The sequence below is a fragment of the Chrysochloris asiatica genome, unplaced genomic scaffold (genome assembly GCF_000296735.1).
Source record: "Chrysochloris asiatica unplaced genomic scaffold, ChrAsi1.0 scaffold00023, whole genome shotgun sequence".
Lineage (NCBI taxonomy): Eukaryota > Metazoa > Chordata > Mammalia > Afrosoricida > Chrysochloridae > Chrysochloris > Chrysochloris asiatica.
Window position 1 is genome coordinate 5,269,150 of NW_006408541.1, and position 12,659 is coordinate 5,281,808.

Consider the following 12,659-nt stretch of genomic DNA (forward strand, 5'->3'; position numbering starts at 1 on the left):
GACCAAAAGGTTGACAGTTTGAACCCACTAGCCACTTTGAGAGACAAAGATGGGACAGTTTGCTTCCATACAGGTTACAGCTTGGAAACTCTATGTTGCAATTCTACTCTGGCCTGTCAGCCTGCTGAACGGGAATCTACTTGACATCAACAGGGTTTGTTTTCACTTTGATTCTTTGTGGACAGATAGAGTAAACAAAACATATGTTCTACTGATGACAAAGTAGACCTACTGTAGACTGCTTAGTGAAACTAGGTACGTGGATTGCTCAATCTGGGTTTTTTCAAAACACCAATTCCTGTAGACTGTTATCTGAGAGTTCAAGAAGAAAGCGTACTTCTGTTCAACCAAACTGGGAACCTTCCATATGCTAAACCCTTCTTAAAATCCACACAAAAAATACTTGAGATTAAAGTTCTGAGAAATTGCTAAAGCCAATAACAAAACCATAACATAATTCATGATGAAACCAATCAACTTTCTGTATTAGATAATATTTGTTAAGTACATCTGTTAGATTGATCCATGGCCTTCCCCAACCATTCTATTTTTTTTTCTCTTTTTTGTTGTGTGTCTGTATACTTTCAATCATTAATTTTATTGTTTTTGAAAATGTACACAGCAAAGCATAAACCAATTCAACAATGTCTACATCTACAGTTTAGTGACACTGATCACATTCTTCAAGTTGTGCCACCTTCTCACCCTCCTTTTCCAAATCATCCCTCATCACTGCCCCCTAAGGCTCCTGTCCAACCTTTCTAGTTGCTGTCGTCCCTTTGATCCCATATGTTCTTGTTAAGGGTCATCGAGTGGGTTCTGACTCATAACGATCCTGTTTAGAACTTCCTGGTGTGGCTCTGTAGGATCAGCACTGTACTGTGGACCACAGGGTCACCAGTTCAAAACCACCAGCTACTTCTTGGAAATCCTCTACAGAGTCACTGTGAGTTGGATCTGACTCGACGGCACTTCACAACAACAACAAATAGGTTTTCCAAATAGTTGCTACTGGGTTTGAAGTGCCAACCTTGTGATTGACAGTCCAGGGTTTATCCTACAGCACCACACCAGGACTCCATATTGATAGTTCTTAAAGAGCATTTTTATTAAGTAAGCAGAATTGTTCCTTGCCTAACCATTTTCTCTGAATAACAAATGAACAACACATCACTCCGCCTTTGTCTTTCTGAAAGATAAATCCCCCAAACCTTCCTGATGCCTCCAGATTCTTAAATATGATGATGCCATGTAATTTTCTCATAAAATCTGGTACTGTATACTTTTACAAGACGTGCAGCACATATGATGACAGAGGACCCTTTGACTCATCTCAGCTGGCCTTCCTCATTTGCTAAGGGACTCGTCTTCCATTATCAGTGGCGTCACAGATTACAAAAATCAAATTAGTGAACATGGTGGAGATTTGGGGTCACTGCTGAAAACGTGGTTTGATACCAAAAATTGTGTGGTATCTATGAATACCACCAGTCTTAAATTGTCAGTTTGTTATACTGACTTGCATGTTGCTGAGATGCTGGAAGCTATATCGCAGGTGTTTCAAACCCTAGCAGGGTCATCTATGGTGGGAAGGTTACAGCAGAGCTTCCTCACCAAGCCAGACTAAGACGAAGGACCTGGGGATTGGCATCTTTAAAAAATTGGCCTGTGAGAACCTTATAAATAGAAGTGGAACACTGTCTGATATAGTGCTGGGAGATGAACCCCTTTATAGTGTGTTGTTGTTGTTGTTAAGTGCCATCAAGTCAATTCCAACCCATAGTGACCCTGTACAGGGTTTCCAAGGAGCAACTGGTGAGTTTGAACTGCCAACCCTGCAGTCCATACCGACTTTGTAGTCCAGCACATTAACCCACAGTACCACACCAGGAACCTCTTTAGTGACTTTAGGGTGTAAGTCTCTCAAAATACCAGTGAGGAAGCACTGCTACTCAAATTAGAGTCAATCTTAGTGACATTAATGGAGTTAATCTTTGGGGACCATTATTTGCTAGCATGGCACAACTCAAATCAGCAGATGAAGCTGCATCCATCTATGTTGTTGTTGTTGTTAAGTGCCGTCGAGTCGGTTCCGACCCATAGCGACCCTGTACAAGGTTTCCGAGGGTGTAAGTCTTTACAGAAGTAGAAAGCCTCATCTTTCTCCCACGGAGCTGCTGGTAGTTTCAAACTGCTGACCTTCAGGTTCGCAGCCCGATTCGTAACCACTATGCTACCAGAGCTCCTTATAAATAATTGAAATGTAGGATGTATGGCTTATGAATCTAAGACAACTGGAAGTCATTCAAATTGAAATAGAATGCATAAATATCAACTGTTGTAGGATCAGCACTGAACTGTGAACCACAAGGTCGTCAGTTCAAATCCACCAGCAGCTCCTAGGAAGTCCCACGCAGGGTCACTATGAGTCGAAACTGACTCAATAGCACTTAACTACAATAAGGCAATAAGGAGCTGAAATGAACTAGAATTGGCCATTATGAATCAGACAAATTACCAGGAATTACAAATTATGAAGGAGTAGTATTGCATTCAATGTAAAGAAAATAAAAATCCTCACCACTGACCCAATAAACAACATTCTTATCAACAGAGAAAAGATTGAAGTTGTCAAGGACTTCATTCTTCTTGGATCAACTATCAACACTCACGGAAGCAGCAGCCAAGAAATCAAATAACATATTGCATTAGGCAAATATGCTGCGCAAGACCTTTTTAAAGTGTTGAAGAGCAAAGATGTCAGCTTGAGGACTAAGGTGTGCCTGACCCAAGCCATGGTATTTTAAATAACCTCATATGGATGTGAAAGTTGGACAATGAATAAGGAAGACTGTAGAAGGATTGATGCTTTTGAGTTATGGTGTTGGAGGAGAATATTGAAGGTGCCAAGGGCTGCCAAAAGAATCAACAGATCTGTGTTGGAAGAAGTGCAGCCAGAGTGCTCCTTGGAGGCCAGGATGGCCAAGCTTCGTCTCTCATATTTCAGACATATTGTCAGGAGTGACCAGTTGCTGGAGAAGGATATCATGTTTGGTAAGGTGGAGGGTCAGAGAAAAAGAGGAAGACCTCCATCGAGATGGATTGGCCAAGTAGTAGCATTTATGGACTCAAGTGTGGCAACAATAGTGAAGTTGGCCCAGGATCAGGCAGTGTTTCGTTCTGCTGTGCATAAGGTTGCTATGAGTTGGTATTGACTCGATGGCACCTAACAACAACAAGAATGTGGAACCTATATCAAAAAGCAGTTGTTCCAGCAGAACGAGAGGGCACTGAATAGTCTGAAATCATCAGCGTTGTATCCTTGCACCAAATTTTTCAGTCTGTATGTTGAGCAAAGAATCTAAGAAGCTGAACTGTCTAAAAAAGATCATGGCAGCAAGATTAGAGCAAGACTCATTAATAATCTGCACAAGATATGCAGATGCCATAATCTTGCTGAATGTAAAGAAGACTTGAAATCTTATTGCTGAAAATAAAAGATTGCATGTATGAGTTACATCTCAGCACAAAGAAAGTAAAAATCCCCACAACTTGACCAAGAAGCAACACCATGATAAACTGAACAAAGTCTTAAGTTTTCAAGAATTTCCATTTACAATCAAGGTCCATGGAAGCAGCAGTTAGAAAACCAAATGATGTATTGCATTGGACAAATTGGCTGCCAAAGACTTCTTGAAAGTGTTAAAAACTGAAGAGATAACTTTGACGATACAGTCTTCAAAGCCAGGCCCAAGCCAGGGTGTTTTAATCACCTCACTCTGATAGTGTAGTGGATAATGTGATGAGCTGCTAAGCACCAAGTCAGCAGTTCAAATCTACCAGGTGCTCCAGAGGAGAAAGATGAAGCGTTCTGCTCCCATAAAGATTTACAGTTTCGGAAACCCTGTGCAGTGTCGTTACGTGTCAGAACCGACTTCACGACACATCACCATCCCCGTGCATGTTAAAGCTGGATAATGAGTGAGGAAGAACAAAGGATTGATGCCTTTGCATTATGGTGTTGGCACAGAATATTGAATATACCATGGACTGCCAGAAGAAGAAGAAATCTATTTTGGAAGAAGTACAGCCTGAATACTTCTTAGAAGTGAAAATGGCAAGCTATCCAATGCATGGAAAAAGACATAATAATTGGTAAAGTAGAGGGTCAGTGCAAGACAAGTCCCTGAACAAGAGGGGTAGATACAGTGTGTATAACAATGAACTCCAACACAGCGCTGGTTATGAGGATATTCCAGGACTGGGTGGTGCTTTGCTCTGCTCTCCACCAGGAGCTCTGGTAGCGTAGTGGTTACAAATCAGGCTGCAAACCACAAGGTCAGCAGTTCTAAACTACCAGCTGTTCTGTGGGAGAAAGATGAGGCTTTCTGCTCCCGTAAAGATTTACAGCCTCGGAAACCCTGTACAGGGTCGCTCTGAGTCGGAACCAACTCTATGGCATGCAGCAGCACACGGGGAGTTTAGGTTACATATGACTCAAGTTCTTTTAAATGGTTCTGTTTCACCTAAAACTATCTTTTGTACAGGTATCACACTTTGGGTAACACTGCATATATAAACACGCATTAGGAAAAAAAAATACAACCAACACACCAAACTCGTGATGTTCCAGATGCTATTGCTTAAAATGGGGCTAAAGTAAGTATTTAAGGTTTTAGAAAATGAATTGATTTCAAGAAAATATTATAAACATTAATGGTATGAACAAAACAGCAAAAATCTCGAAGGGGCTAGGTGAATGACTGCAGTTTGGGAAACTGGATTTTTCTTGCTTGAGGTTAGTGTTAATTACTGGTATCCATATCGATCGATCTTGGTTAGACTAGTGATGCCCTAGCTTTGTCTGTGTATCAGTATTGCTTTTATAGTTGACTATAATGGCTTTTATAGCTGTTTGTGCCTTAAATGCAACTGTATAAATAAATTGTGGGGAGAAAGTAGATACATTACTCTCCTCTATCACAACTAGACCATGTTAGAAAATTCTATACAAATATTTGAGAAGACTTTCTATGAGATGATTTCTCAACAAGTTGTCCAGGACTGATGGATTTTACCTTGACTTTCAGATCGCCCTCATTTTAGGGTACAAAGAACACCTTCTGAACTAAGTGAGAGAGCAAGGTATTTTTTGTTATTGTTAAGTGATCCTATACACGGGGCTTCCAAGGAGGGCTGGTGGATTTGAACCACTGATCGTCAGGTTAGAAGTCCAGTGCTAGCCCTACAGTGCCACACCAGGAAGAGCACCCCATTGATTGAAGTGTAAAGATTTGCTCCTCCTTCCTCTTCCACCTTTCTCCCTCTTCTCCCTGTTCTGACTAAGATCTGAAGTAACTCTTCTACAGAAGGTGAGGCTAAAGGTCACACTTTTACATGACAAATCTGTTTGTATTTTATTTTCATTCTATAAATAATGACCAAATGCCTATGTCATATACAGTGTAATCTGTGCAGGTCACGCATGCAAAAATCTATTTTAGTCTGATACATCTAGTCTGGATGTCCCAACACTTTTATTCATGATTTTGGACTCAGACATGGAATTTTTTTTCCACAATTCATAAAGTGAAAGAGAGAGCAAGTTATTTTTCTGTCTTAATGTTGGCTTATTTGTTCTCTTACACCTGCACCTAATTTGTTCTTTTCTGAATTCATGCATATGTGAAAAATGATTGGAATCTTCTCTTTAGGTTACTCCACATTTTTAGACCAATATTTTGAAAGCACTTCTTTCTCCTTTGAATCTTTCCTTGTCTAACTTCTGTCTTTATTAACCTCTTTCCTTTCTGAGCCTCTGAGTTGGTTCTTGATGGGTCATTGGTCTTCCTAAGGGATCCAAAATGAGATTTGGTGCATAATCAGGCTTCTTCCTGGAGACCTGGGGTGACGCTGGAGGATAAGCACTGGTCTGGTGTTGCAAGCTTGGGTTGAACCTCAAGGTCAGTGGTTCAAGCTCACCAGTTGCTCCTCAGAAGCCTTGTACAGGGTCGCTTTGAGTTGGAACTGACTCGACAGCACTTAAGCTTTTGGGTTGACTATCAATACAGTGGCCTAGAGGTACAGGTCACACCTGGAAGTTGGTGGCGAGGGAAGTATTGTTTCCTTTTTTCCCCTGAGCCCTTCTGGTAGTCAGAGCCATGGCTAGTTCCCACCCTTGCCAACCCAGTGGTCACTGGCATCCCCTCATGCCTGGGGTCGGACACCACATATACCACCTCTGCATCTAGAGGTGCTTGAACCACCTTGAACTGTGCTACACAAACAGTGGACAGAGAACTGTGTTTATACTTCCAGTCTCTATCACGTCCACCAGGAGACAGATGCAGAGTGCCTGAGAACACACCAAATCACAATCACCAACTAAATAGAAATACAACGACACCACAATGTCTTGGAGAAAACAATTTCAGCTGATATGAAGAGACTAGACAAAGTGCCTCTAACAAATGACCAAAATACAGACTCAGAATATATAATACCAGAGATGTTGTCATAACTACTTGATGATTAATTTAAAAGAATGATATTAGGTACCTTCAATGATTTTTGGAGTCCTGGTGTAATCCTGTGGGTTAAAGCGCTAGATTGCAAGGTTGGTTTGAACCGCTAGGTCAGCAGTTCAAGCTCACCAAACACTCTCAGGAAACCCTATACAGGGTTGCTATGAGTTGGTACTGACTGGATGACACTTCACAACAACAAAGAATTGGGAGAATGATCGAAAAAACTGCAGATGAAGTCCAGGAAAACACGGATTGAACTTCAGATGAGTTCAGTAAAACACTACAAGAACAAATTGGGAAAATGAATGAATTATTGGAAACCAGACAAAAACAGCAACTAGAGAGCCAGAAGATTAACACTAAGATTTGGAAAGAAATAATACCTGGAAAAGACAGAGAAATAGAACTGCATCAATGGAAGGTTGAATTAGTGAACTTGAAGACAAATCTCCCAATTTCCATATGCTAGAGGAAGTATAGGAGAAGTGCTGGACTGCTAACCACAAAGTTGGTGGTTCAAATCTCCCAGCTGCTCTTCAGAAACCCTGTACAAGATGGTTATGAGTTGGAATTGACACCACGGCACTTAACAATAACAACAATGGAAGAATAATTTAAAAAAAGAACAAAAATATCTGAAGAAAACCAACAGCTTATGTAGGACATTATCAACTATAACTTTGTGTGATTGGACTTCCAGAGCAGAAAGACACACACACCCAAAGAAAAAATTGTCAAAGATTTGCTGAAGAAACTTTCCCTAACATCATGAACTACATATACAAGAAGTTGAAAGAATGCCAAACAGTGTAGACCCCAAAAGAAAATCACTAAGACACATTGTAACCAAACTTTTCAAAACCAAAGACAAGGAAAGAATCCTAAGAGCACCTCAGGGTAAATGAAAAAAGTTACCTACAAATGAGACCAAAACTCTGCTTTCTTAGCAGAAACTGTGTGGGCAAGAAGACAATTGGATGACATATTTAAGACTCTGAAAGGAAAAAAATTGCCAACCAAGAATTATATACCCAGCAAAATTGTCCTTCAAATATGATAGTGAAATTAGAACATTTGTAGACAGAAATCAAAAGAATTTGTAAATACCAGACTTACAAAAAAATAATAACAGAATTCTTTGAACAGAGAACCAACAACAACCCGAGATTAACGTGCATCAATCCAGATACGGAAATAGTCAAAGTAAAATAAACCTATTATTGTTATTAAGTGCCGTCAAGTTGGTTACAACTCATGGAGACCCTGTATGAAGAGTGACTGGTGGGTTTGAACCACCAACATTTCAATTAGCAGTCCAGTGCTTATCCTACAGCACCTCACCAACACTACATGTTGTTGTTAAATGCTGTTGAGTTGGTTCCAATTCATAGCGGCCCTGTATAGGGCTTCCGGAAGCAGCTGGTGGGTTTGAACTGCCAACCTTGTGATTCATAGTCCACTGCTGACAGAGATACCAGTTTGCAACAACAAAAGAACCCATAAAAGAAAAAGAGGGTACAATGTACTTACAGAACTCCCAAATAAAGAGGAAATAAAGTAGATTTCAAGAAAAAATTAAATAAAAAGATACAAATAAACCTATCTATAATCCTAAAATTAAGGAGTTCTGGTAGTGTAGTGGTTACGAATCGGGCTGCAAACCTTAAGGTAAGCAGTTCGAAACTACCAGCTGTTCTGCGGGAGAATGATGAAGCTTTCTGCTCCCGTAAAGATTTACAGCCTTGGAAACTCTGTACAGGGGTTGTATGGGTCAGAATCGACTCAACAGCAGTTAACAACAACATAATCCTAAAATTAGATGAAGCATTACTGCTAGCCCGAGTCCAACCCACATCCCTAACTCCTACTCGCCATTCACCCCACAAAAAATGACAGAAAATGATAGATCTGCCTTTCGGCTAGAAGGCACACAAATTTAGGGAAATGGAGTCCCTGAGTGGTGTAGATAAATGGTTAACCACTGGACTAGTAGCCGAAAGTTGGGCAGTTCAAACCCACTCAGAAGTATGTTCTAGCAACCTGCTTCCAAATGATCACAGACATGAATGCCCTACTGAAGTTGTGCTACTCCACACGTTTGAAGTGGCTATGAGTCGGAATCTAATAATGACACTGTTGCGGACCGTGTAAGATGGTCAGAGGTTCAAGGCCCTATAGGCCCGAGTGTAACAAATGAGGCCACTGGCAGTTAATGGCAAAATTTTTTTTATCTTAATGTTGTTACATGTATTAATTTAATACACGGAGCTCTTGATAATCCACAGATAAATGTGATATTTTCCTAAAGACTAAGACTAAAAGTTTCAAGGTCAAGCCTTTCTCCAAAAGGATTAACTAAAAATATCTTAGCTACTTCTCGGGTCTTTGTTCTATAGACAAAGAACCCATCCTCCCTAATTCTTTTCTAGGTGCAGCCCATTCACCTGGGCGTCTGGAGTCCTCCTGCAGACCTGGCTCAGGAAGCCCAAACAGCGGGACTCCGCCCAAGCTTTTGTCCTTACCTCTCACCTTCCCCCAACTGAGCTCAGAGGCTATAGATATGTTAATTGGGCCTGAGAATCCAAGTTGCTGGCCTGGGATTCGAACCAGCGAAGTACGATGTAAAGTTACCTGAATGTCTGGAAAAGTACTGATGCTAGATGTACCTTGCCTAAGTCCCTCCCAGCTTGGTGTGAAGCTCCTCCCCTGAATAAAACAGAGTCCCGGGCCTCCCCAAGGGGGCATTACTGGTTGGAAGGCTTGCAGTAAAAATTGCAGTGCATTACGAGTTGGAGGGCATGCAGTAAAGATAGCAGGGCAGTGAGTTGCTGCCTGCAGAGGCCATGATGCCTGTACTCCCAAGCCTGCCCACCAGTGATGTATCCACCCTGGCTTTGGGGTGCCTCATTGTCTCCCTTCTTCTGTTTGTCTGTGTATTCTTTTGCTATCCCTATCGCCGCTGGATCTCCCCTCCTCGTGAACCAAACACTCGTGAACAGAACCCCTATGTCGAGGCAGGTCCCAGACACAACACTAATCCAAATATTTCATAGAAAGCCCTGCGTGGAGTGTCTAGTGCCTTGAGCATGGTGTAAATGTTCACTCCCTTGCCTCTCTCCTGCATTCTTTTGCTGGAATCCATTCCCAGACAGGTCTCCATCTACTCTTTGCTAATTGTCTATTGTTACCCAGCGTACTGCTTCCCACCTGAATTTACCTGGGGGGGGGGGGTTGTTATTATTGTTTGTTTGTTTTTAATTCTGGTCTCCACCTATTTATTCCATTTTCAAAATTATGGATGCAAAAATCAAATTATTGTATCTCTTTGTACTGTTTCCAGCCAGTAACCCGACAAAGAAGGCCACAACCTCAGTTCTCTGTAATCCTATGGCTGTGTTTACTGCGATGGTGTGAAGATATTTTTATTGCAGTTCAGTGTGAAAATAAAGTGTGCAGTGCGAAAGTAGTTGGCAGTGGAGTGTGACTCATGCTTCGTATCCCCCAGAAGTTATGAGTTTTCAGTTAATGGAAAAGGCACAATTTCCTACTTTTAAGTCCATTTTTGTTTTATCTTTCATCTCTGTTGCAGACTTTGTTTAGATGTCACCATTTTTTGTCTTTCCAGGATCCAGTCCTGGGTACCAAATTGCACGTGGATGTTATGTCTTCCATGTCCCCTCAGCTCTGTGTGACAGTTTCTGAATCACCCTAGCTTTACATGACCTTGAAAGTTTGGGGCTTGAATAGCACTGGGTTGGTATCTGTCTGCTCTACTAAAGATTTATAGTCTCGGAAATTCTATGAAGCAGGTTGACTGTGTCCTGTAAGGCTGTTATGAGTCAGAATCAATTCAATGACAAGATTTTGGTTTATTGGTTTTAGCCTGCTATCCTAGAGGATACCCCTCAGTCCAGCTCTGTCTGACATTGTTCCTGTAATTAGAAGGGGTTGTGGATTTCAGTAGGAGCCCTGGTGGCATGGTGGCTAAGTGCTTAGCTTAGCTGAAAGGGTGGTGGTTCAAACAGTGGAGTAAAGTTGAGGCAGTCCAACTCTTTAAAGATCTACAGTCTGTACTATATGGTCAGCATGGATTCAAAAGCAGTGGGTATTTTTTAATCTTGAGCTTGGAGTCCTGGATGGGCAACTGTTTTTCTGTTTGTTTGTTTGTTTGTTTGTTTATGTGTCTAAGGTAATGCAGCTCCTATACAGTCTGACAGTGGAAGTTTGTGTATTACTGAGTTTGTGTATTTCAGTGGAGGTTCCAGAGTAAGACAGATTAGTGAGAAAGACCTGGTGATCTATTTCTGCAAATCAGTCCATGAAAACCTTGTAGATTACCACAGAACATTGTTTGATCTCCAACCAATGATGAAGACAGTGCAGAACTGGGCAGAATTTAATTCCATTGTACACAGTGTTGCATGAGCCAGCTGAGGTGATGGCAGCTTACAATAGCACGGGTCTGGGGAAACCACGCCTAGTCATCACAACACTCAGCTGACATCTTAGGCAATGCTAACCGTCGTCACTTGGTAAAGGTAGTGTTTGCCAGATTTTTCCACTGCAACTTTATTATTTTTATCTTCCCATATTCCATTTGTTGAAAGCAAGTCACTGAGTCTCTCTCACCAGAGTGGGAGAGGTGCCAAGTATTTCTCTTTGCCCCAAGAGGTGGAAGACTCTACAGATATTAAATGGAGTTCTTTTGGAAGGCAGATTTATCTTTCTAAGGTCATTTTAAAAAAATTACACTGTTTTTAGTATTTTTTCCCTCTATAAATCAGCTTCCATACAACATAATAAGCCAACTCCTTGAGTGGTCTTATAATTCCCTCTGGTTCCCCTGATTTGAAGTATTTGTATAGCAAAGTACTATTGAAAAGGGTTTCTGATTTTCCTCTGTGAAACAGGAAGACTGGTCTGGTCTCAAATATGCACCTTTCTGTTTTCTTTCATAAAACAGAAATCCTTATATTACAATGTTAGAAAATATGTAACTTCATTGGGATTTAGCCAGAAAGAACATAAAGATGGATTATTGGCAAGTCTAGAGCACTTTTCTACCAATATTTGTGGAGCATTTTCATAATGTAAATTTTACTTAGGTAGCAGAGTAGTTCTTTAAACAGTGTTTGTTTAAGAAAATGATGACATCTTGTAACCATGATACTTTGTTGTTGTTAGGTGCTGCTGAGTGGGTTACAAATTATAGCAACCTTATGCACAATGGAGTCCTGATGTGGCACTGTGGGTTAATGTGCTGGACTGCAAAGCCACTTTGAACCACAAGGTCAGTGGTTCAAGCTTACCAATTGCTCTTAAGAAACCCTATACAAGTTTGCTATGGGTTGGAACCAACTCAATGGCACTTAATAGCAACAACAACAAAAATGCACAACAGAACAAAACCCTGCCCGGTCCTCCATCATCCTCACCATTGCTGTTATGTTTGAGCCCATTGCTGCTGCCACTATGGCAATCCATCTTATTGGAGGTCTCACTCTCTTTTTTTTTTTTTTTTTTTACCTTCAGCTTTACCAAGCATGATGTCCTTATCCAAGGAGTAGTCACTCCTGACAACATATCTAAAGTATGAGAGATAAAGTCTTACCATCCTTGATTCTAAGTGGCATTCTGGTTATACTTCTAAGACAGATTTGTTTGGTCCTCTGGCCATCCCATGGCACTTTCACCAATACCATAGCTCAAATGCATTGATTCATCATTCATTGTCCAACTTCCACATTAGGGTGGTGGCGGTGAGTGTGTGCCACTGAACCGATTCTAACTTAGGGTTTTCAAGGCTGTAAATCATTATGGGAGCAGAAAGACTCATCTTTACCCCATGGAGTGGCTGGTAGATTTGAACTTCTTACCTTATTGTTAGCAGTTAAATGCATAACCAACTATACCAATAACCCACGTATATTGTAAATACCATGACTTGTGTTACCTTAATCCTCAAAGTGACATCTTTGCTCTCTGATACATTGTTGTTGTTGTTAGGTACCATCAAGTTGGTACCAACTCATAACGACCCTATGAACAACAGAACGAAACAATGCCCAGTCCTGGGCCAACCTCACAATTGTTGCCACACTTGAGCCCATTGATGCTGCCATTTTGCCAATC